This window comes from Nothobranchius furzeri, chromosome 9 (assembly GCF_043380555.1).
Source record: "Nothobranchius furzeri strain GRZ-AD chromosome 9, NfurGRZ-RIMD1, whole genome shotgun sequence".
NCBI lineage: Eukaryota > Metazoa > Chordata > Actinopteri > Cyprinodontiformes > Nothobranchiidae > Nothobranchius > Nothobranchius furzeri.
In genome coordinates, this window is record NC_091749.1 from 12,183,869 (window position 1) to 12,207,895 (window position 24,027).

Below are 24,027 nucleotides of genomic sequence, written 5' to 3' on the forward strand. Positions count from 1 at the left end.
GAAAAAAAATGATCTTGCTGTCTGTACTGGGTGTACTCTCAGTAGTCGCAGTTGCTCAGGCCATGGTGGTACGCTCACACAACGCCTCTGAGATACGTCACATCACACCACCTCCTAGACTACTCACGAAGGAGTATTCAACACCCCCTTTGTATGAAGACAACCATTATAACGAGCACAGCACAACGCTTGCCGCATGCGAAGACAACATGCAGGAGACAACGCTACCACCTGTCATGAGAACAACGGATTCGAGTGACAACGATCGCGACTATGACGAGCACATTACAGCACCCTCTGTGCACGAAGACCAGGTGCAGGAGACAACGCTACCACCTGTCGTGAGAAACAAGAGTTTGGTTAACAATGAGCATCGTCGTGTCCCATTGTAAACGGGCGCGCCATCGCACACATCGTACATGTGTGTTAACCCACCTGTATGCGACAGACTTTGTGTGTTGCATGACATCGAGATGTATTGACGTCTGTGTCAATACAGGACTCTCTATTAGCCGGGAGCTGGACGCTAACGACCCGTGCATGCGCCACACAAAAGGTAACTCGACTAACTACAAAACGCATATTGTGATGTAGAAAGTTGGCTCGACTGTTTGAATCAGCTGCAGCTGCGGTTTACTCACGAAGTGAATCGCACGCTTGTTAGAAGTACATTCGGAGCACTTAAAAAATACATCGCTCTCATCGAGTTCCGTCTCAGCGTTCACCGGCTGATGGGCAAGAGCGTGACATGGGATTGCCAGGAACTTACTTAAGGACTATCATCTCATTTGGCATTTACTCACAGACCCAAGAAACCAGTTCTGAAAAATGGTCGAGAATTATAACTTGTCTAATAGCAACTGGAAGATATGTTGCGTCATAAGCCTCTGATGGTTCACAAGGTGCACGGTCCACTCGAAATCCTAATGCTGTATTTGTAGTACATACACTAAGTCTTCTCTGTTGATGTCAGACTAGAGTTTTATTAGAGTTTTACTTTGCAACAATGGGATTCGAGCAATTGATGTGTACAGGTGCTGGCCAGTAAATTAGAATATCATCAAAAGGTTGAAAATATTTCAGTAATTCCATTCAAAACGTGAAACTTGTACATTATATTCATGCAATGCACACAGACCAATGTATTTCCAATGTTCATTACATTTAAATTTGATATTCATAAGTGACAACTAATGAAAACTCCAAATTTGGTATCTCAAAAAATTAGAATATTCTGAAAAGGCTGAATATAGAAGACACCTGCTGCCACTCTAATCAGCTGATTTACTCAAAACACCTGCAAAGGCCTTTAAAAGGTCCCTCAGTCTTGTTTTGAAGGCACCACAATCATGGGGAAGACTTCTGACTTAACAGCTGTCCAAAAGACAATCATTGACACCTTGCACAAGGAGGGCAAGACACAAAAGGTGATTGCTAAAGAAGCTGGCTGTTCGCAGAGCTCTGTGTCCAAGCACATTAACAGACAGGCGAAGGGACGGAAAAAATGTGGTAGAAAAAAGTGTACAAGCTCTAGGGATAACCGCACCCTGCAGAGATTTGTGACGACAAACCCATTCAAAAATGTGGGGGAGATCCACAAAGAGTGGACTGCAGCTGGAGTCAGCGCTTCAAGAACCACCACGAGGAGACTCATGAAAGACATGGGATTCAGGTGTCGCATTCCGTGTGTCAAGCCACTCTTGAACATGAAACAGCGCAAGAAGCGTCTCGCCTGGGCCAAGGACAAAAAGGACTGGACTGATGCTGAGTGGTCCAAAGTTATGTTTTCTGATGAAAGCAAGTTCTGCATTTCCTTTGGAAATCAAGGACCCAGAGTCTGGAGGAAGAGCGGAGAAGCACAGAATCCACGTTGCATGAGGTCCAGTGTAAAGTTTCCACCGTCAGTGATGGTGTGGGGTGCCATGTCATCTGCCGGTGTTGGCCCACTCTGTTTCCTGAGGTCCAGGGTCAATGCAGCCGTCTACCAGGAAGTTTTAGAGCACTTCATGCTTCCTGCTGCTGACCAACTTTATGGGGATGCAGACTTCACCTTTCAACAGGACTTGGCACCTGCACACAGTGCCAAAACCTCCAGCACCTGGTTCAAGGACCATGGTATCCCTGTCCTTGATTGGCCAGCAAACTCGCCTGACCTTAACCCCATAGAAAATCTATGGGGTATTGTGAAGCGGAGGATGCAATACGCTAGACCCAACAATGCAGAGGAGCTGAAGACGACTATCAGAGCAACCTGGGCTCTCATAACACCTGAGCAGTGCCACAGACTGATCGAGTCCATGCCACGCCGCATTACTGCAGTTATTGAGGCAAAAGGAGCCCCGACTAAGTATTGAGTGCTATACATGCACATTCTTTTCATGTTCATTCTTTTCAGTTGGCCAACATTAGAGAAACAAACATTTTTTCATTGGCCTTTAGAATATTCTAATTTTCTGAGATACCAGATTTGATGTTTTCATTGGTTGTCACCTATAAATATCAAAATTAAACGTAATAAACATCGGAAATACATTGGTCTGTGTGCATTGCATGAATATAATGTACAAGTTTCACGTTTTGAATGGAATTACTGAAATATTTTCAACCTTTTGATGATATTCTAATTTACTGGCCAGCACCTGTATATTTTTAATAGTGCACAATGCTACTATTCCTAGGCTGAATGTATGACATGGCTCTTATGTATCGTTATGTATCGTTTCCATTAAGTACTAATTTAAATAAAGTCCCTCTGTCCTCAGTGCTAGGTTGTGGGTTTAATACACATTATTATGATCAACCTGTTGAATAGTATAATAACAATATTCCTGTAAAAGTCATTTAGTAATGAACAACCTCAGTTCTGTGAAAGAACATCATGTCTCTGATGTGTACACTGCAGGCCTGACCGGGGTTTGCACGCAAGGGCCTGTGTGTGTGTGTGTGTGTGTGTGTGTGTGTGTGTGTGTGTGTTTGTGTGTGAAACAAATAAAGATAAATATAGCTAGTGCGGCCACGAGCGGTCGTGCAGGGTAGAGGCTGCGCGAAAACGCCTCTAAAACAAGCGCGTGCCCACGCCCGATCCGTGGAAGCACGTAGAACTAGCAAAAGTACTAGCAGAAATCAACGATCGCACACGGGTCATTGAGTGTGTACAGGGTTCGTCTGCGTGTGTGGCATTGGGCAATCTAGCGGCACCCGAGTGGCCTGAAGGTGGAACCGGCCAACCCGTCGCCCTCACCATCGTTGCGCTCCGAGATGAAGTATTGCTAAAGATGATCGTCCTCGTCAACCACGGCGCTACCAGAGTTACCACGACATGCGCCTTAAAAGCGTTCTCGTTTGGGTCAGCGCCACCAGACTTGAATCGGCAAGTCAGCGGATATTACACAACTCGTAACGAAGACCCTCTCCGCGACCTCGCGGCCAGTGTGCGCAGTGTACAGCAAATGACAAACGATGTTGCGAGCGATATATCGGAAAAACTTTGCACTGACGCGACGGTCGCCACTGCAGGTTGTGTGAGTCTCGCGCAAAGTGCCATATCAAACGTGCGCAAGCTAGTGACAAGCAACTTCACCAGATCCGTAGATTCTGCATAAGCTCGGATACTATTGAAACTATCGAGAGATAACACCGACACGAGTTGCGCGACGGCGCTGGCTGTTGTCGCTACAACACTGGATTTATTAATCAACGTAATTGTGATCGTAATGGCGTTTCGAGTGTGCACCAGAAACTACAACCAGTACTACAGAAAACTGGCATGAGGGTCGCGGTCTAACGTTATGTTGGTGTCTCGCATCGACCGTCGACGGCCGTTTGCCAGCGGCTGAAAATGGCACAGTTGACGAAATGGAAACGCCGACCGTCGATAGTGCACTCTCGCAAGTTCCAACCGCACCATCTCAGGAGACAGACCACATAGTCATATTAGCAGAGGGTAGACAGAAAATGCGCGAACCGCCGCAACCGCCCATATACATACTATACGAGTTCAACATAGTGTGGAGTAAGAAGTTACTACCGATTGTATTTCCAACGTGCAAGCAGCTGGTGTGTGACGCTTTACTTGAGTATCACAGAGGTTGCGATGTCCTGTGTTCCACGAGCTTATGGAAACAAGTGAACGAACTTCTACGGACCGTACTGTTGGGGTATGAGCGAGCTGTAAAATCAATACACGCTAGACACGCGGACTTTGCAGTGTTACTGGACACGCATATCGCCACAACAAAACCGGGCCAAGTGTTCGGGGCGTCACCGCGCTCGACTATACACGTCTTGGCCTACCACGAGTACATGAACCCACAGATCCTAAGCGAGGTCGAAGCCGTTGTGTCTACCCAACGCAAATTCAGCACAGCCGTGCGCGCTAAGACAAGTCCCTCTAGACTGCTGGAAACTTTGGAAACGTGGAAGGCTGGCGTGTACGCGCTTTCTACACATCTCAACGGTATGATCGCGATACTCTCGGCCGCACAACAACTAATGGTCATGTGTTCTGAAGGTCTGATCAGGTCTGACATGACCGGTTGTCAATCGACGTCGAGCGTGCACTCACACACGGATATCCTGGCATACAGTAAAGCGACGGCGACCTCTACGCTCACGTTGATCACCGATGTTTCGAAGGGCAATCGAGTGTGTTGGCTGACGAAAGCTATGGTGACCGACGGTCGCGTCGACTACAATGTGCCTCATTGCGACTGGAGAGGCGTATGTTATCCTTTGCAAATCGACAACACCACCGCGGTCGAGTGCGAAGTCACGGTCGGCGGCGTGTTGTCCTTACTGTGCCCCATACAATGTGACGGTCCGTGTGACGGACCGGTGTGTTACGACCCGACTAACGAAACGTACCAGGTGATAACATTGCATCCGCCCATTACAGCGGAGCGAGCGTTTCGCCACACTCCCAAACCAAGGTTAATAGTTGTAGCGCACGCCCTTTCGGACCTCGGTGCACGCGAAACACTGGCATACACTCACAACATCACGCTCGAGACAGCTCAAGCGTTACGCAAAACAAAGGACGTGTTCAAATCCATAGAGAATATACGGTCTTTAGCCTATGCGTATATAAAGAAGGTCGATGACATTTACAGACCCGGCGGCGTGGGCACCACAGTAGAACAACAAGGTGCTCTCAAGCGCACACAGGTACTGGCCGCATTATCATTCGCGATGTCTATCCTGACATGCCCGTTTCTGATTTCTATGTATATTAAATTATGACAAGAGCTATGGTGGTTACGATTACACTCTGACCACGTGCCTTAGTTTCTGCTAGTGACCTATAAATACATTTGCCCACTTGCTCCCACTGCCATTAAAGCGGCTGTACCCACACGTACAACACGCAAGAAAAAATGATCTCGCTGTCTGTACTGGGTGTACTCTCAGTAGTCGCAGTTGCTCAGGCCATGGTGGTACGCTCACATAACGCCTCTGAGATACGTCCCATCACACCACCTCCTAGACTACTCGCGAAGGAGTATTCAACACCCCCTTTGTACGAAGACAACCATTATAACGAGCACAGCACAACGCTTGCCGCACGCGAAGACAACATGCAGGAGACAACGCTTCCACCTGTTGTGAGAACAACGGATTCGAGTGACAACGATCGCGACTATGACGAGCACATTACAATACCCTCTGTGCACGAAGACCAGGTGCAGGAGACAACGCTACCACCTGTCATGAGAATTAAGAGTTTGCTTAACAATGATCATCGTCGTGTCCCATTGTAAACGGGCGCGCCATCGCACACATCGTACATGTGTGTTAACCCACCTGTATGCAACAGACTTTGTGTATTACATGACATCGAGATGTATTGACGTCTGTGTCAATACAGGACTCTCTATAAGCCGGGAGCTGGACGCTAACGACCCGTGCATGCGCCACACAAAAGGTAACTCGACTAACTACAAAACGCATATTGTGATGTAGAAAGTTGGCTCGACTGTTTGAATCAGCTGCAGCTGCGGTTTACTCACGAAGTGAATCGCACGCTTGTTAGAAGTACATTCGGAGCACTTAAAAAATACATCGCTCTCATCGAGTTCCGTCTCAGCGTTCACCGGCTGATGGGCAAGAGCGTGACATGGGATCGCCAGGAACTTACTTAAGGACTATCTTCTCATTAGGCATTTACTCACGGACCCAAGAAACCAGTTCCGAAAATCGTCGAGAATTATAACTTGTCTAATAGCAACTGGAAGATATGTTGCGTCATAAGCCTCTGATGGTTCACAAGGTGCACGTTCCACTCGAAATCCTAATGCTGTATTTGTAGTACATACACTAAGTCTTCTCTGTTGATGTCAGACTAGAGTTTTATTAGAGTTTTACTTTGCAACAATGGGATTCGAGCAATTGATGTGTATATTTTTAATAGTGCACAATGCTACTATTCCTAGGCTGAATGTATGACATGGCTCTTATGTATCATTATGTATCGTTTCCATTAAGTACTAATTTAAATAAAGTTCCTCTGTCCTCATTGCTAGGTTGTGGGTTTAATACATTATGATCAACCTGTTGAATAGTATGATAACAATATTCCTGTTAAAGTCATTTAGTAATGAACAACCTCAGTTCTGTGAAAGAACATCATGTCTCTGATGTGTACACTGCAGGCCTGACCGGGGTTTGCACGCAAGGGCCTGTGTGTGTGTGTGTGTGTGTGTGTGTGTGTGTGTGTGTGTGTGTGTGTGTGTGTGTGTGTGTGTGTGTGTGTGTGTGTGTGTGTGTGAAACAAATAAAGATAAATATAGCTAGTGCGGCCACGAGCGGTCGTGCAGGGTAGAGGCTGCGCGAAAACGCCTCTAAAACAAGCGCGTGCCCACGCCCGATCCGTGGAAGCACGTAGAACTAGCGAACGTACTAGCAGAAATCAACGATCGCACACGGGTCATTGAGTGTGTACAGGGTTCGTCTGCGTGTGTGGCATTGGGCAATCTAGCCGCAACCGAGTGGCCTGAAGGCGGAACCGGCCAACCCGTCGCCCTCACCATCGTTGTGCTTCGAGATGAACTATTGCTAAAGATGATCGTCCTCATCAACCACGGCGCTACCAGAGTTACCCAACATGCGCCTTAAAAGCGTTCTCGTTTGGGTCAGCGCCACCAGAATTGAATCGGCAAGTCAGCGGATATTACACAACTCGTAATGAAGACCCTCTCCGCGACCTCGCGGCCAGTGTGCGCAGTGTACAGCAAATGACAAACGATGTTGCGAGCGATATATCGGAAAAACTTTGCACTGACGCGACGGTCGCCACTGCAGGTTGTGTGAGTCTCGCGCAAAGTGCCATATCAAACGTGCGCAAGTTAGTGACAAGCAACTTCACCAGATCCGTAGATTCTGCATACACTTGGATATGAATGAAAGTATCGAGAGATAACACCGACACGAGTTGCGCGATAGCGCTGGCTGCAGTCGCTACAACACTGGATTTATTAATCAACGTAATTGTGATCGTAATGGCGTATCGAGTGTGCACCAGAAACTACAACCAGTACTACAGAAAACTGGCATGAGGGTCGCGGTCTAACGTTATGTTGGTGTCTCGCATCGACCGTCGACGGCCGTTTGCCAGCGGCTGAAAATGGCACAGTTGACGAAATGGAAATGCCGACCGTCGATAGTGCACTCTCGCAAGTTCCAACCGCACCATCTCAGGAGACAGACCACAGAGTCATATTAGCGGAGGGTAGATAGAAAATGCGCAAACCGCCGCAACCGCCCATATACGTACTATACGAGTTCAACATAGAGTGGAGTAAGAAGTTACTACCGATTGTATTTCCAACGTGCAAGCAGCTGGTGTGTGATGCTTTACTTGAGTATCACAGAGGTTGCGATGTCCTGTGTTCCACGAGCGCATGGAAACAAGTGAACGAACTTCTACGGACCGTACTGTTGGGGTATGAGCGAACTGTAAAATCAATACACGCTAGACACGCGGACTTTGCCGCGTTACTGGACACGCATATCGCCACAACAAAACCGGGTCAAGTGATCGGGGCGTCACCGCGCTCGACTATACACGTCTTGGCCTACCATGAGTACATGAGCCCACAAGATCCTAAGCGAGGTCGAAGCCGTTGTGTCTACCCAACGCAAATTACGCACAGCCGTGCGCGCTAAGACAAGTCCCTCTAGACTGCTGGAAACTTTGGAAACGTGGAAGGCTGGCGTGTACGCGCTTTCTACACATCTCAACGGTATGTTCGCGATACTCTCGGCCGCACAACAACTAATGGTCATGTGTTCGGAAGGTCTGATCAGGTCTGACATGACCGGTTGTCAATCGACGCCGAGCGTGCACTCACACACGGATATCCTGGCGTACAGTAAAGCGACAGCGACCTCTACGCTCACGTTGATCGCCGATGTTTCGAAGGGCAATCGAGTGTGTTGGCTGACGAAAGCTATGGTGACCGACAGTCGCGTCGACTACAATGTGCCTCATTGCGACTGGAGAGGCGTATGTGATTCTTTGCAAATCGACAACACCACCGCGGTCGAGTGCGAAGTCACGGTCAGCGGCGTGTTGTCCTTACTGTGCCCCATACAATGTGACGGTCCGTGTCACGGACCGGTGTGTTACGACCCGACTAACGAAACGTACCAGGTGATAACGTTGCATCTGCCCATTACAGCGGAGCGAGCGTTTCGCCACACTCCCAAACCAAGGTTAATAGTTGTAGCGCACGCCCTTACGGACCTTGGTGCACGCGAAACACTGCCGTACACTCACAACATCACGCTCGAGACAGCTCAAGCGTTATGCAAAACAAAGGACGTGTTCAAATCCATAGAGAATATACGGTCTTTAGCATATGCGTATATAAAGAAGGTCGATGACATTTACAGACCCGGCGGCGTGGGCACCACAGTAGAACAACAAGGTGCTCTCAAGCGCACACAGATACTGGCCGCATTATCACTCGCGATGTCTATCCTGACATGCCCGTTTCTGATTTCTATGTATATTAAATTATGACAAGAGCTACGGTGGTTACGATTACACTCTGACCATGTGCCTTAGTTTCTGCTAGTGACCTATAAATACATTTGACCACTTGCTCTCACTGCCATTAAAGCGGCTGTACCCACACGTACAACACCCAAGAAAAAAAATGATCTCGCTGTCTGTACTGGGTGTACTCTCAGTAGTCGCAGTTGCTCAGGCCATGGTGGTACACTCACATAACACCTCTGAGATACGTTCCATCACACCACCTCCTAGACTACTCGCGAAGGAGTATTCAACACCCCCTTTGTACGACGACACCCATTATAACGAGCACAGCACAATGCTTGCCACACGCAAAGACAACATGCAGGAGACAACGCTACCACCTGTCGTGAGAACAACGGATTCGAGTGACAACGATCGCGACTATGACGAGCACATTACAACACCCTCTGTGCACGAAGACCAGGTGCAGGAGACAACGCTACCACCTGTCGTGAGAAACAAGAGTTTGGTTAACAATGATCATCGCCGTGTCCCATTGTAAACGGGCGCGCCATTGCACACATCGTACATGTGTGTTAACCCACCTGTATGCGACAGACTTTGTGTGTTGCATGACATCGAGATGTATTGACATCTGTGTCAATACAGGACTCTCTATAAGCCGGGAGCTGGACGCTAACGACCCGTGCATGCGCCACACAAAAGGTAACTCGACTAACTACAAAACGCATATGTTGATGTAGAAAGTTGGCTCGACTGTTTGAATCAGCTGCAGCTGCGGTTTACTCACGAAGTGAATCGCACGCTTGTTAGAAGTACATTCGGAGCACTTAAAAAATACATCGCTCTCATCGAGTTCCGTCTCAGCGTTCACCGGCTGATGGGCAAGAGCGTGACATGGGATCGCCAGGAACTTACTTAAGGACTATCATCTCATTTGGCATTTACTCACGGACCCAAGAAACCAGTTCCGAAAAATGGTTGAGAATTATAACTTGTCTAATAGCAACTGGAAGATATGTTGCGTCATAAGCCTCTGATGGTTCACAAGGTGCACGGTCCACTCGAAATCCTAATGCTGTATTTGTAGTACATACACTAAGTCTTCTCTGATGATGTCAGACTAGAGTTTTATTAGAGTTTTACTTTGCAACAATGGGATTCGAGCAATTGATGTGTATATTTTTAATAGTGCACAATGCTACTATTCCTAGGCTGAATGTATGACATGGCTCTTATGTATCATTATGTATCGTTTCCATTAAGTACTAATTTAAATAAAGTCCCTCTGTCCTCAGTGGTAGGTTGTGGGTTTAATACACATTATTATGATCAACCTGTTGAATAGTATAATAACAATATTCCTGTAAAAGTCATTTAGTAATGAAAAACCTCAGTTCTGTGAAAGAACATCATGTCTCTGATATGTACACTGCAGGCCTGAACGGGGTTTGCATGCAAGGGCCTGTGTGTGTGTGTATGTGTGTGTGTGTGTGTGTGTGTGTGTGTGTGTGTGTGTGTGTGTGTGTGTGTGTGTGTGTGTGTGTGTGTGTGTGTGTGTGTGTGTGTGTGTGTGTGTGTGTGTGTGTGAAACAAATAAAGATAAATATAGCTAGTGCGGCCATGAGCGGTCGTGCAGGGTAGAGGCTGCGCGAAAACGCCTCTAAAAACAAGTGCGTTCCCACGCCCGATCCGTGGAAGCACGTAGAACTAGCAAACGTACTAGCAGAAATCAACGATCGCACACGGATCATTGAGTGTGTACAGGGTTCATCTGCGTGTGTGGCATTGGGCAATCTAGCGGCACCCGAGTGGACTGAAGGCGGAACCGGCCAACCCGTCGCCCTCACCATCGTTGCGCTTCGAGATGAACTATTGCTAAAGATGATCATCCTCATCAACCACGGCGCTACCAGAGTAGCTCGTAACGAAGACCCTCTCCGCGACCTTGCGGCCAGTGTGCTCAGTGTACAGCAAATGACAAACGATGTTGCGAGCGATATATCGGAAAAACTTTGCACTGACACGACGGTCGCCACTGCAGGTTGTGTGAGTCTCGCGCAAAGTGCCATATCAAACGTGCGCAAGCTAGTGACAAGCAACTTCACCAGATCCGTAAATTCTGCATACGCTCGGATACGAATAAAAGTATCGAGAGATAACACCGACACGAGTTGCGTGACGGCGCTGGCTGCAGTCGCTACAACACTGGATTTATTAATCAACGTAATTGTGATCTTAATGGCGTATCGAGTGTGCACCAGAAACTACAACCAGTACTACAGAAAACTGGCAGGAGGGTCGCGGTCTAATGTTATGTTGGTGTCTCGCATCGACCGACGATGGCCGTTTGCCAGCGGCTGAAAATGGCACAGTTGACGAAATGGAAACGCCGACCGTCGATAGTGCACTCTAGCAAGTTCCAACCGCACCATCTCAGGAGACTGACCACAGAGTCATATTAGCGGAGGGTAGATAGAAAGTGCGCAAACCGCCGCAACCGCCCATATACGTACTATACGACTTCAACATAGAGTGGAGTAAGAAGTTACTACCGATTGCATTTCCAATGTGCAAGCAGCTGGTGTGTGACGCTTTACTTGAGTATCACAGAGGTTGCGATGTCCTGTGTTTCACGAGCTTATGGAAACAAGTGAACGAACTTCTACGGACCGTACTGTTGGGGTATGAGCGAGCTTAAAAATCAATACACGCTAGACACGCGGACTTTGCCGCGTTACTGGACACACATATCACCACAACAAAACCGGTTCAAGTGTTTGGGGCGTCACCGCGCTCGACTATACACGTCTTGGCCTACCACGAGTACATGAACCCACAGATCCCAAGCGAGGTCGAAGCCGTTTTGTCTACCCAACGCAAATTCAGCACAGCCGTGCGCGCTAAGACAAGTCCCTCTAGACTGCTGGAAACTTTGGAAACGTGGAAGGCTGGCGTGTACGCGCTTTCTACACATCTCAACGTTATGATCGCGATACTCTCGGCCGCACAACAACTAAAGGTCATGTGTTCGGAAGGTCTGATCAGGTCTGACATGACCGGTTGTCAATCCACGTCAAACATGCACTCACACACGGATATCCTGGCGTACAGTGAAGCGACGGTGACCTCTACGCTCACGTTGATCGCCGATGTTTCGAAGGGCAATCGAGTGTGTTGGCTGACGAAAGCTATGGTGACCGACGGTCGCGTCGACTACAATGTGCCTCATTGCGACTGGAGAGGTGTATGTGATCCTTTGCAAATCGACAACACCACCGCGGTCGAGTGCGAAGTCACGGTCGGCGGCGTGTTGTCCTTACTGTGCCCCATACAATGTGACGGTCCGTGTCACGGACCGGTGTGTTACGACCCGACTAACGAAACAAACCAGGTGATAACATTGCATCTGCCCATTACAGCGGAGCGAGCGTTTCGCCACACTCCCAAACCAAGGTTAATAGTTGTAGCGCACGCCCTTTCGGACCTCGGTGCACGCGAAACACTGGCGTACACTCACAACATCACGCTCGAGACAGCTCAAGCGTTACGCGAAACAAAGGACGTGTTCAAATCCATAGAGAATATACGGTCATAAGCGTATGCGTATATAAAGAAGGTCGATGACATTTACAGGCCCGGCGGCGTGGGCACCACAGTAGAACAACAAGGTGCTCTCAAGCGCACACAGATACTGGCCGCATTATCACTCGCAATGTCTATCCTGACATGCCCGTTTCTGATTTCTATGTATATTAAATTATGACAAGAGCTACTTTAGGTGGTTACGATTACACTATGACCACGTGCCTTAGTTTCTGCTAGTGACCTATAAATACATTTGCCCACTTGCTCTCACTGCCATTAAAGCGGCTGTACCCACACGTACAACACCCAAGAAAAAAAATGATCTCGCTGTCTGTACTGGGTGTACTCTCAGTAGTCGCTGTTGCTCAGGCCATGGTGGTACGCTCACATAACGCCTCTGAGATACGTCCCATCACACCACCTCCTAGACTACTCGCGAAGGAGTATTCAACACCCCCTTTGTACGAAGACAACCATTATAATGAGCACAGCACAACGCTTGTCGCACGCGAAGACAACATGCAGGAGACAACGCTACCACCTGTCGTGAGAACAACGGATTCGAGTGACAACGATCGCGACTATGACGAGCACATTACAACACCCTCTGTGCACGAAGACCAGGTGCAGGAGACAACGCTACCACCTGTCGTGAGAAACAAGAGTTTGGTTAACAATGATCATCGTCGTGTCCCATTGTAAACGGGCGCGCCATCGCACACATCGTACATGTGTGTTAACCCACCTGTATGCGAAAAACTTTGTGTATTGCATGACATCGAGATGTATTGACGTCTGTGTCAATACAGGACTCTCTATAAGCCGGGAGCTGGACGCTAACGACCCGTGCATGCGCCACACAAAAGGTAACTCGACTAACTACAAAATGCATATTGTGATGTAGAAAGTTGGCTCGACTGTTTGAATCAGCTGCAGCTGCGGTTTACTCACGAAGTGAATCGCACACTTGTTAGAAGTACATTCGGAGCACTTATCTGTCCATTTGTGTGAAAACAAGGTCCAATCAGGCTGAAACGTTACAAGAAGGTAGAATCTATTGAGTTGTAAGTTATCTGAACGTTTCAAAATGATCGCACTTTCCTAAGGGGGTCAAACCATGTCCCAAAGGTCACCGGATCTGGTGTCAATTTAAAGAAGTAGTCCAGTTACACATTTGTGTGTTTATAACTTGGCTTCTGAATGTCCTAGAGAGATCAGGTTTGTTTTAGTGTACTCCAATCAACAGCCCCTACAACCACAAAAAGGAATGGAGTCATTAGCACTTATGGTTTTTAAATGGCACCCAGAATTATGTTGCACGAAGCACAATTTCACATCATTCTGGGTTCATTTGTGTGAAAACAAGGTCCAATCAGGCTGAAACGTTACAGGAAGGTAGAATCCATTGAGTTGTAAGTGATCTGAACGTTTCATGATGATAGCACTTTCCTAAGGGGGTCAAACCATGTCCCAAAGGTCACCGGATCTGGTGTCAATTTAAAGAAGTAGTCCAGTTACACATTTGTGGGCTTATAACTTGGCTTCTGAATGTCCTAGAGAGATCAGGTTTGTTTTAGTATACTCCAGTCAACAGCCCCTACAACCACAAAAAGGAATGGAGTCATTAGCACTTATGGTTTTTAAATGGCACCCAGAATTATGTTGCACGAAGCACAATTTCACATCATTCTGGGTTCATTTGTGTGAAAACAAGGTCCAATCAGGCTGAAACGTTACAGGAAGGTAGAATCTATTGAGTTGTAAGTGATCTGAACGTTTCATGATGATCGCATTTTCCTAAGGGGGTCAAACCATGTCCCAAAGGTCACCGGATCTGGTGTCAATTTAAAGAAGTAGTCCAGTTACACATTTGTGGGCTTATAACTTGGCTTCTGAATGTCCTAGAGAGATCAGGTTTGTTTTAGTATACTCCAATCAACAGCCCCTACAACCACAAAAAGGAATGGAGTCATTAGCACTTATGGTTTTTAAATGGCACCCAGAATTATGTTGCACGAAGCACAATTTCACATCATTCTGGGTTCATTTGTGTGAAAACATGGTCAAATCAGGCTGAAACGTTACAAGAAGGTAGAATCTATTGAGTTGTAAGTGATCTGAACGTTTCATGATGATCGCACATTCCTATAGGGGGTCAAACCATGTCCCAAAGGTCACCGGGCCTGGTGTCACTTTAAAGAAGTAGTCCAATTACACCTTTGAGGGCTTATAACTTGGTTTCTGAATGTCCTAGAGAGATCAGGTTTGTTTTAATGTACTCCAACCAACAGCCCCTACAACCACAAAAAGGAATGGTGTCATTAGCACTTATGGTTTGTAAATGGCACCCAGAATTATGTTGCACGAAGCACAATTTCACATCATTCTGGGTCCATTTGTGTGAAAACAAGGTCCAATCAGGCTGAAACGTTACAAGAAGGTAGAATCTATTGAGTTATAAGTTATCTGAACGTTTCATGATGATCGCACATTCCTATAGGGGGTCAAACCATGTCCCAAAGGTCACCGGGCCTGGTGTCACTTTAAAGAAGTAGTCCAATTACACCTTTGAGGGCTTATAACTTGGTTACTGAATGTCCTAGAGATATCAGGTTTGTTTTAGTGTACTCCAATCAACAGCCCCTACAACCTCAAAAAGGAATGGAGTCATTAGCACTTATGGTTTTTAAATGGCACCCAGAATTATGTTGCACGAAGCACAATTTCACATTATTCTGGGTCCTTTTGTGTGAAAACAAGGTCCAATCAGGCTGAAACGTTACAAGAAGGTAGAATCTATTGAGTTGTAAGTGATCTGAACGTTTCATGATGATCGCACATTCCTATTGGGGGTCAAACCATGTCCCAAAGGTCACCGGGCCTGGTGTCACTTTAAAGAAGTAGTCCAGTTAAACCTTTGTGGGCTTATAACTTGGCTTCTGAATATCCTAGAGAGGTCAGGTTTGTTTTAGAGTACTCCAATTAGCAGCCCCCATTACCACTAAAAGGAATGGAGTCATTAGCACTTATGGTTTTTAAATGGCACCCAGAATTATGATGCATGAAGCACAATTTCACATCATTCTGGGTCCATTTGTGTGAAAACAAGGTCCAATCAGGCTAAAACGTTACAAGAAGGTAGAATCTATTGAGTTGTAAGTTATCTGAACGTTTCAAGATGATCGCACTTTCCTAAGGGGGTCAAACCATGTCCCAAAGGTCACCGGATCTGGTGTCAATTTAAAGAAGTAGTCCAGTTACACATCTGTGGGCTTATAACTTGGCTTCTGAATGTCCTAGAGAGATCAGATTTGTTTTAGTATACTCCAATCAACAGCCCCTACAACCACAAAAAGGAATGGAGTCATTAGCACTTATGATTTTTAAATGGCACCCAGAATTATGTTGCACGAAGCACAATTTCACATCATTCTGGGTTCATTTGTGTAAAAACAAGGTCCAATCAGGCTGAAACTTTACAAGAAGGTAGAATCTATTGAGTTGTAATTGATCTGAAGTTTCATGATGATAGCACTTTCCTAAGGGGGTCAAACCATGTCCCAAAGGTCACCGGATATGGTGTCAATTTAAAGAAGTAGTCCAGTTACACATTTGTGGGCTTATAACTTGGCTTCTGAATGTCCTAGAGAGATCAGGTTTGTTTTAATTTACTCCAACCAACAGCCCCTACAACCACAAAAAGGAATGGAGTCATTAGCACTTATGGTTTGTAAATGGCACCCAGAATTATGTTGCAAGAAGCACAATTTCACATCATTCTGGGTCCATTTGTGTGAAAACAAGGTCCAATCAGGCTGAAACGTTACAAGAAGGTAGAATCTATTGAGTTGTAAGTGATCTGAACGTTTCATGATGATAGTACTTTCCTAAGGGGGTCAAACCATGTCCCAAAGGTCACAGGATCTGGTGTCAATTTAAAGAAGTAGTCCAGTTACACATTTGTGGGCTTATAACTTGGCTTCTGAATGTCCTAGAGATATCAGGTTTGTTTTAGTATACTCCAATCAACAGCCCCTACAACCTCAAAAAGAAATGGAGTCATTAGCACTTATGGTTTTTAAATGGCACCCAGAATTATGTTGCACGAAGCACAATTTCACATCATTCTGGGTCCTTTTGTGTGAAAACAAGGTCCAATCAGGCTGAAACGTTACAAGAAGGTAGAATCTATTGAGTTGTAAGTGATCTGAACGTTTCATGATGATCGCACATTCCTATTGGGGGTCAAACCATGTCCCAAAGGTCACCGGGCCTGGTGTCACTTTAAAGAAGTAGTCCAGTTACACCTTTGTGGGCTTATAACTTGGCTTCTGAATATCCTAGAGAGATCAGGTTTGTTTTAGTGTACTCCAGTCAACATCCCCTACAACCAAAAAAAGGAATGGAGTCATTAGCACTTATGGTTTTTAAATGGCACCCAGAATTATAAGCACAAACAAACCTGACCTCTCAAGGAACATAATTCTGGGTGCCATTTAAAAACCATAAGTGCTATTGACTCCATTCCTTTTTGAGGTTGTAGGGGCTGTTGGTTGGAGTACATTAAAACAAACCTGATCTCTCTAGGACATTCAGAAGCCAAGTTATAAGCCCACAAATGTGTAACTGGACTACTTCTTTAAAGTGACACCAGGCCCGGTGACATTTGAGACATGGTTTTACCCCCTTAGGAAAGTGCGATCATCTTGAAACGTTCAGATCACTTACAACTCAATAGATTCTACCTTCTTGTAACGTTTCAGCCTGATTGGACCTTGTTTTCACACAAATGGACCCAGAATGATGTGAAATTGTGCTTCATGCAACATAATTCTGGGTGCCATTTACAAACCATAAGTGCTAATGACTCCATTCCTTTTTGTGGTTGTAGGGTCTGTGGATTGGAGTACATTAAAACAAACCTGATCGCTCTAGGACATTCAGAAGCCAAGTTATAAGCCCAGAAATGTATAACTGGACTACTTCTTTAAAGTGACACCAGGCCCGGTGACCTTTGGGACATGGTTTTACCCCCTATAGGAATGTGCGATCATCATGAAACGTTCAGGTCACTTACAACTCAATAGATTAACCTTCTTGTAACGTTTCAGCCTGATTGGACCTTGTTTTCACACAAATGAACCCAGAATGATGTGAAATTGTGCTTCGTGCAACATAATTCTGGGTGCCATTTAAAAACCATAAGTGCTAATGACTCCATTCCTTTTAGTGGTAATGGGGGCTGTTAATTGGAGTACTCTAAAACAAACCTGATCTCTCTAGGACATTCAGAAGCCAAGTTATAAGCCCACAAATGTGTAACTGGACTACTTATTTAAAGTGACACCAGGCCCGGTGACCTTTGGGACATGGTTTGACCCCCTATAGGAATGTGCGATCATCATGAAACGTTCAGATCACTTACAACTCAATAGATTCTACCTTCTTGTAACGTTTCAGCCTGATTGGACCTTGTTTTCACACAAATGGACCCAGAATGATGTGAAATTGTGCTTCGTGCAACATAATTCTGGGTGCCATTTAAAAACCATAAGTGCTAATGACTCCATTCCTTTTAGTGGTAATGGGGGCTGTTAACTGGAGTACTCTAAAACAAACCTGATCTCTCTAGGACATTCAGAAGCCAAGTTATAAGCCCACAAATGTGTAACTGGACTACTTCTTTAAAGTGACACCAGGCCCGGTGACCTTTGGGACATGGTTTTACCCCCTATAGGAATGTGCGATCATCATGAAATGTTCAGATCACTTACAACTCAATAGATTCTACCTTCTTGTAACGTTTCAGCCTTATTGGACCTTGTTTTCACACAAATGGACCAAGAATGATGTGAAATTGTGCTTCGTGCAACATAATTCTGGGTGCCATTTACAAACCATAAGTGCTAATGACTCCATTCCTTTTTGTGGTTGTAGGGGCTGTTGGTTGGAGTACATTAAAGCAAACCTGATCTCTCTAGGACATTCAGAAGCCAAGTTATAAGCCCACAAATGTGTAACTGGACTACTTTAAATTGACACCAGATCCGGTGACCTTTGGGACATGGTTTGACCCCCTTAGGAAAGGGCTATCATCTTGAAACGTTCAGATCACTTACAACTCAATAGATTCTACCTTCCTGTAACGTTTCAGCCTGATTGGACCTTGTTTTCACACAAATGGACCCAGAATGATGTGAAATTGTGCTTCGTGCAACATAATTCTGGGTGCCATTTACAAACCATAAGTGCTAATGACTCCATTCCTTTTTGTGGTTGTAGGGGCTGTAGGTTGGAGTACATTAAAGCAAACCTGATCTCTCTAGGACATTCAGAAGCCAAGTTATAAGCCCACAAATGTGTAACTGGACTACTTTAAATTGACACCAGATCTGGTGACCTTTGGGACATGGTTTGACCCCCTTAGGAAAGGGCTATCATCTTGAACCGTTCAGATCACTTACAACTCAATAGATTCTACCTTCCTGTAACGTTTCAGCCTGATTGGACCTTGTTTTCACACAAATGGACCCAGAATGATGTGAAATTGTGCTTCGTGCAACATAATTCTGGGTGCCATTTACAAACCATAAGTGCTAATGACTCCATTCCTTTTTGTGGTTGTAGGGGCTGTTGATTGGAGTACACTAAAACAAACCTGATCTCTCTAGGACATTCAGAAGCCAAGTTATAAGCCCACAAATGTGTAACTGGACTACTTTAAATTGACACCAGATCCGGTGAACTTTGGGACATGGTTTGACCCCCTTAGGAAAGTGCTATCATCATGAAACGTTCAGATCACTTACAACTCAATAGATTCTACCTTCCTGTAACGTTTCAGCCTGATTGTACCTTGTTTTCACACAAATGAACCCAGAATGATGTGAAATTGTGCTTCGTGCAACATAATTCTAGGTGCCATTTAAAAACCATAAGTGCTAATGACTCCATTCCTTTTTGTGGTTGTAGGGGCTGTTGATTGGAACACATTAAAACAAACCTGATCTCTCTAGGACATTCAGAAGCCAAGTTATAAGCCCACAAAGGTGTAACTGGACTACTTCTTTAAATTGACACCAGATCCGGTGACCTTTGGGACATGGTTTGACCCCCTTAGGAAAGTGCTATCATCATGAAACGTTCAGATCACTTACAACTCAATAGATTCTACCTTCCTGTAACGTTTCAGCCTGATTGGACCTTGTTTTCACACAAATGAACCCAGAATGATGTGAAATTGTGCTTCGTGCAACATAATTCTGGGTGCCATTTAAAAACCATAAGTGCTAATGACTCCATTCCTTTTGGTGGTTCTAGGGGCTGTTGGTTGGAGTAAATTAAAACAAACCTGATCTCTCTAGGACATTCAGAAGCCAAGTTATAAGCCCACAAATGTGTAACTGGACTACTTCTTTAAATTGACACCAGATCCGGTGACCTTTGGGACATGGTTTGACCCCCTTAGGAAAGTGCGATCATCTTGAAACGTTCAGATCACTTACAACTCAATAGATTCTACCTTCTTGTAACGTTTCAGCCTGATTGGACCTTGTTTTCACACAAATGGACCCAGAATGATGTGAAATTGTGCTTCATGCAACATAATTCTGGGTGCCATTTACAAACCATAAGTGCTAATGACTCCATTCCTTTTTGTGGTTGTAGGGGCTGTTGATTGGAGTACATTAAAACAAACCTGATCTCTCTAGGACATTCAGAAGCCAAGTTATAAGCCCACAAATGTGTAACTGGACTACTTCTTTAAAGTGACACCAGGCCCGGTGACATTTGAGACATGGTTTTACCCCCTTAGGAAAGTGCGATCATCTTGAAACGTTCAGATCACTTACAACTCAATAGATTCTACCTTCTTGTAACGTTTCAGCCTGATTGGACCTTGTTTTCACACAAATGGACCGGGAATGATGTGAAATTGTGCTTCATGCAAAATAATTCTGGGTGCCATTTACAAACCATAAGTGCTAATGACTCCATTCCTTTTTGTGGTTGTAGGGGCTGTGGATTGGAGTACTTAAAAACAAACCTGATCTCTCTAGGACATTCAGAAGCCAAGTTATAAGCCCACAAATGTGTAACTGGACTACTTCTTTAAAGTGACACCAGGCCCGGTGACATTTGGGACATGGTTTTACCCCCTATAGGAATGTGCGATCATCATGAAACGTTCAGGTCACTTACAACTCAATAGATTCTACCTTCTTGTAACGTTTCAGCCTGATTGGACCTTGTTTTCACACAAATGAACCCAGAATAATGTGAAATTGTGCTTCGTGCAACATAATTCTGGGTGCCATTTAAAAACCATAAGTGCTAATGACTCCATTCCTTTTAGTGGTAATGGGGGCTGTTAATTGGAGTACTCTAAAACAAACCTGATCTCTCTAGGACATTCAGAAGCCAAGTTATAAGCCCACAAATGTGTAACTGGACTACTTCTTTAAAGTGACACCAGATCCGGTGACCTTTGGGACATGGTTTGACCCCCTATAGGAATGTGCGATCATCATGAAACGTTCAGATCACTTACAACTCAATAGATTCTACCTTCTTGTAACGTTTCAGCCTGATTGGACCTTGTTTTCACACAAATGGACCCAGAATGATGTGAAATTGTGCTTCGTGCAACATAATTCTAGGTGCCATTTAAAAACCATAAGTGCTAATGACTCCATTCCTTTTTGTGGTTGTAGGGGCTGTTGATTGGAACACACTAAAACAAACCTGATCTCTCTAGGACATTCAGAAGCCAAGTTATAAGCCCACAAAGGTGTAACTGGACTACTTCTTTAAATTGACACCAGATCCGGTGACCTTTGGGACATGGTTTGACCCCCTTAGGAAAGTGCTATCATCATGAAACGTTCAGATCACTTACAACTCAATAGATTCTACCTTCCTGTAACGTTATAGCCTGATTGGACCTTGTTTTCACACAAATGGACCCAGAATGATGTGAAATTGTGCTTCGTGCAACATAATTCTGGGTGCCATTTACAAACCATAAGTGCTAATGACTCAATTACTTTTTGTGGTTGTAGGGGCTGTTGGTTGGAGTACATTAAAGCAAACCTGATCTCTCTAGGACATTCAGAAGCCAAGTTATAAGTCCACAAATGTGTAACTGGACTACTTCTTTAAATTGACACCAAATCCGGTGACCTTTGGGACATGGTTTGACCCCCTTAGGAAAGTGCTATCATCTTGAAATGTTCAGATCACTTACAACTCAATAGATTCTACCTTCCTGTAACGTTTCAGGCTGATTGGACCTTGTTTTCACACAAATGGACCCAGAATGGTGTGAAATTGTGCTTCGTGCAACATAATTCTGGGTGCCATTTACAAACCATAAGTGCTAATGAGTCAATTCCTTTTTGTGGTTGTAGGGGCTGTTGATTGGAGTACACTAAAACAAACCTGATCTGTCTAGGACATTCAGGAGCCAAGTTATAAGCCCACAAATGTGTAACTGGACTACTTCTTTAAAGTGACACCAGATCCGGTGACCTTTGGGACATGGTTTGACCCCCTTAGGAAAGTGCTATCATCATGAAACGTTCAGATCACTTACAACTCAATAGATTCTACCTTCCTGTAACGTTTCAGCCTGATTGGACCTTGTTTTCACACAAATGGACCCAGAATGATGTGAAAATGTGCTTCGTGCAACATAATTCTGGGTGCCATTTACAAACCATAAGTGCTAATGACTCCATTCCTTTTTGTGGTTGTAGGGGCTGTTGATTGGAGTACACTAAAACAAACCTGATCTCTCTAGGACATTCATAAGCCAAGTTATAAGCCCACAAATGTGTAACTGGACTACTTCTTTAAATTGACACCAGATCCGGTGACCTTTGGGACATGGTTTGACCCCCTTAGGAAAGTGCTATCATCATGAAACGTTCAGATCACTTACAACTCAATAGATTCTACCTTCCTGTAACGTTTCAGCCTGATTGGACCTTGTTTTCACACAAATGGACCCAGAATGATGTGAAATTGTGCTTCGTGCAACATAATTCTGGGTGCCATTTACAAACCATAAGTGCTAATGACTCCATTCCTTTTAGTGGTAATGGGGGCTGTTAACTGGAGTACTCTAAAACAAACCTGATCTCTCTAGGACATTCAGAAGCCAAGTTATAAGCCCACAAATGTGTAACTGGACTACTTGTTTAAAGTGACACCAGGCCCGGTGACCTTTGGGACATGGTTTTACCCCCTATAGGAATGTGCGATCATCATGAAACGTTCAGATCACTTACAACTCAATAGATTCTACCTTCCTGTAACGTTTCAGCCTGATTGGACCTTGTTTTCACACAAATGGACCCAGAATGATGTGAAATTGTGCTTCGTGCAACATAATTCTGGGTGCCATTTACAAACCATAAGTGCTAATGACTCCATTCCTTTTTGTGGTTGTAGGGGCTGTTGATTGGAGTACACTAAAACAAACCTGATCTCTCTAGGACATTCAGAAGCCAAGTTATAAGCCCACAAATGTGTAACTGGACTACTTTAAATTGACACCAGATCCGGTGACCTTTGGGACATGGTTTGACCCCCTTAGGAAAGTGCTATCATCATGAAACGTTCAGATCACTTACAACTCAATAGATTCTACCTTCCTGTAACGTTTCAGCCTGATTGTACCTTGTTTTCACACAAATGAACCCAGAATGATGTGAAATTGTGCTTCGTGCAACATAATTCTTGGTGCCATTTAAAAACCATAAGTGCTAATGACTCCATTCCTTTTTGAGGTTGTAGGGGCTGTTGGTTGGAGTACATTAAAACAAACCTGATCTCTTTAGGACATTCAGAAACCAAGTTATACACCCTCAAAGGTGTAATTGGACTACTTCTTTAAAGTGACACCAGGCCCGGTGACCTTTGGGACATGGTTTGACCCCCTATAGGAATGTGCGATCATCATGAAACGTTCAGATCACTTACAACTCAATAGATTCTACCTTCTTGTAACGTTTCAGCCTGATTGGACCTTGTTTTCACACAAATGGACCCAGAATGATGTGAAATTGTGCTTCGTGCAACATAATTCTGGGTGCCATTTACAACCCATAAGTGCTAAAGACTCCATTCCTTTTTGCGGGATTAGGGGCTGTTGGTTGGAGTACATTAAAACAAACCTGATCTCTCTAGGACATTCAGAAGCCAAGTTATAAGCCCACAAATGTGTAACTGGACTACTTCTTTAAATTGACACCAGATCCGTTGACCTTTGGGACATGGTTTGACCCCCTTAGGAAAGTGTGATCATCTTGAAACGTTCAGATCACTTACAACTCAATAGATTCTACCTTCTTGTAACGTTTCAGCCTGATTGGACCTTGTTTTCACACAAATGGACCCAGAATGATGTGAAATTGTGCTTCATGCAACATAATTCT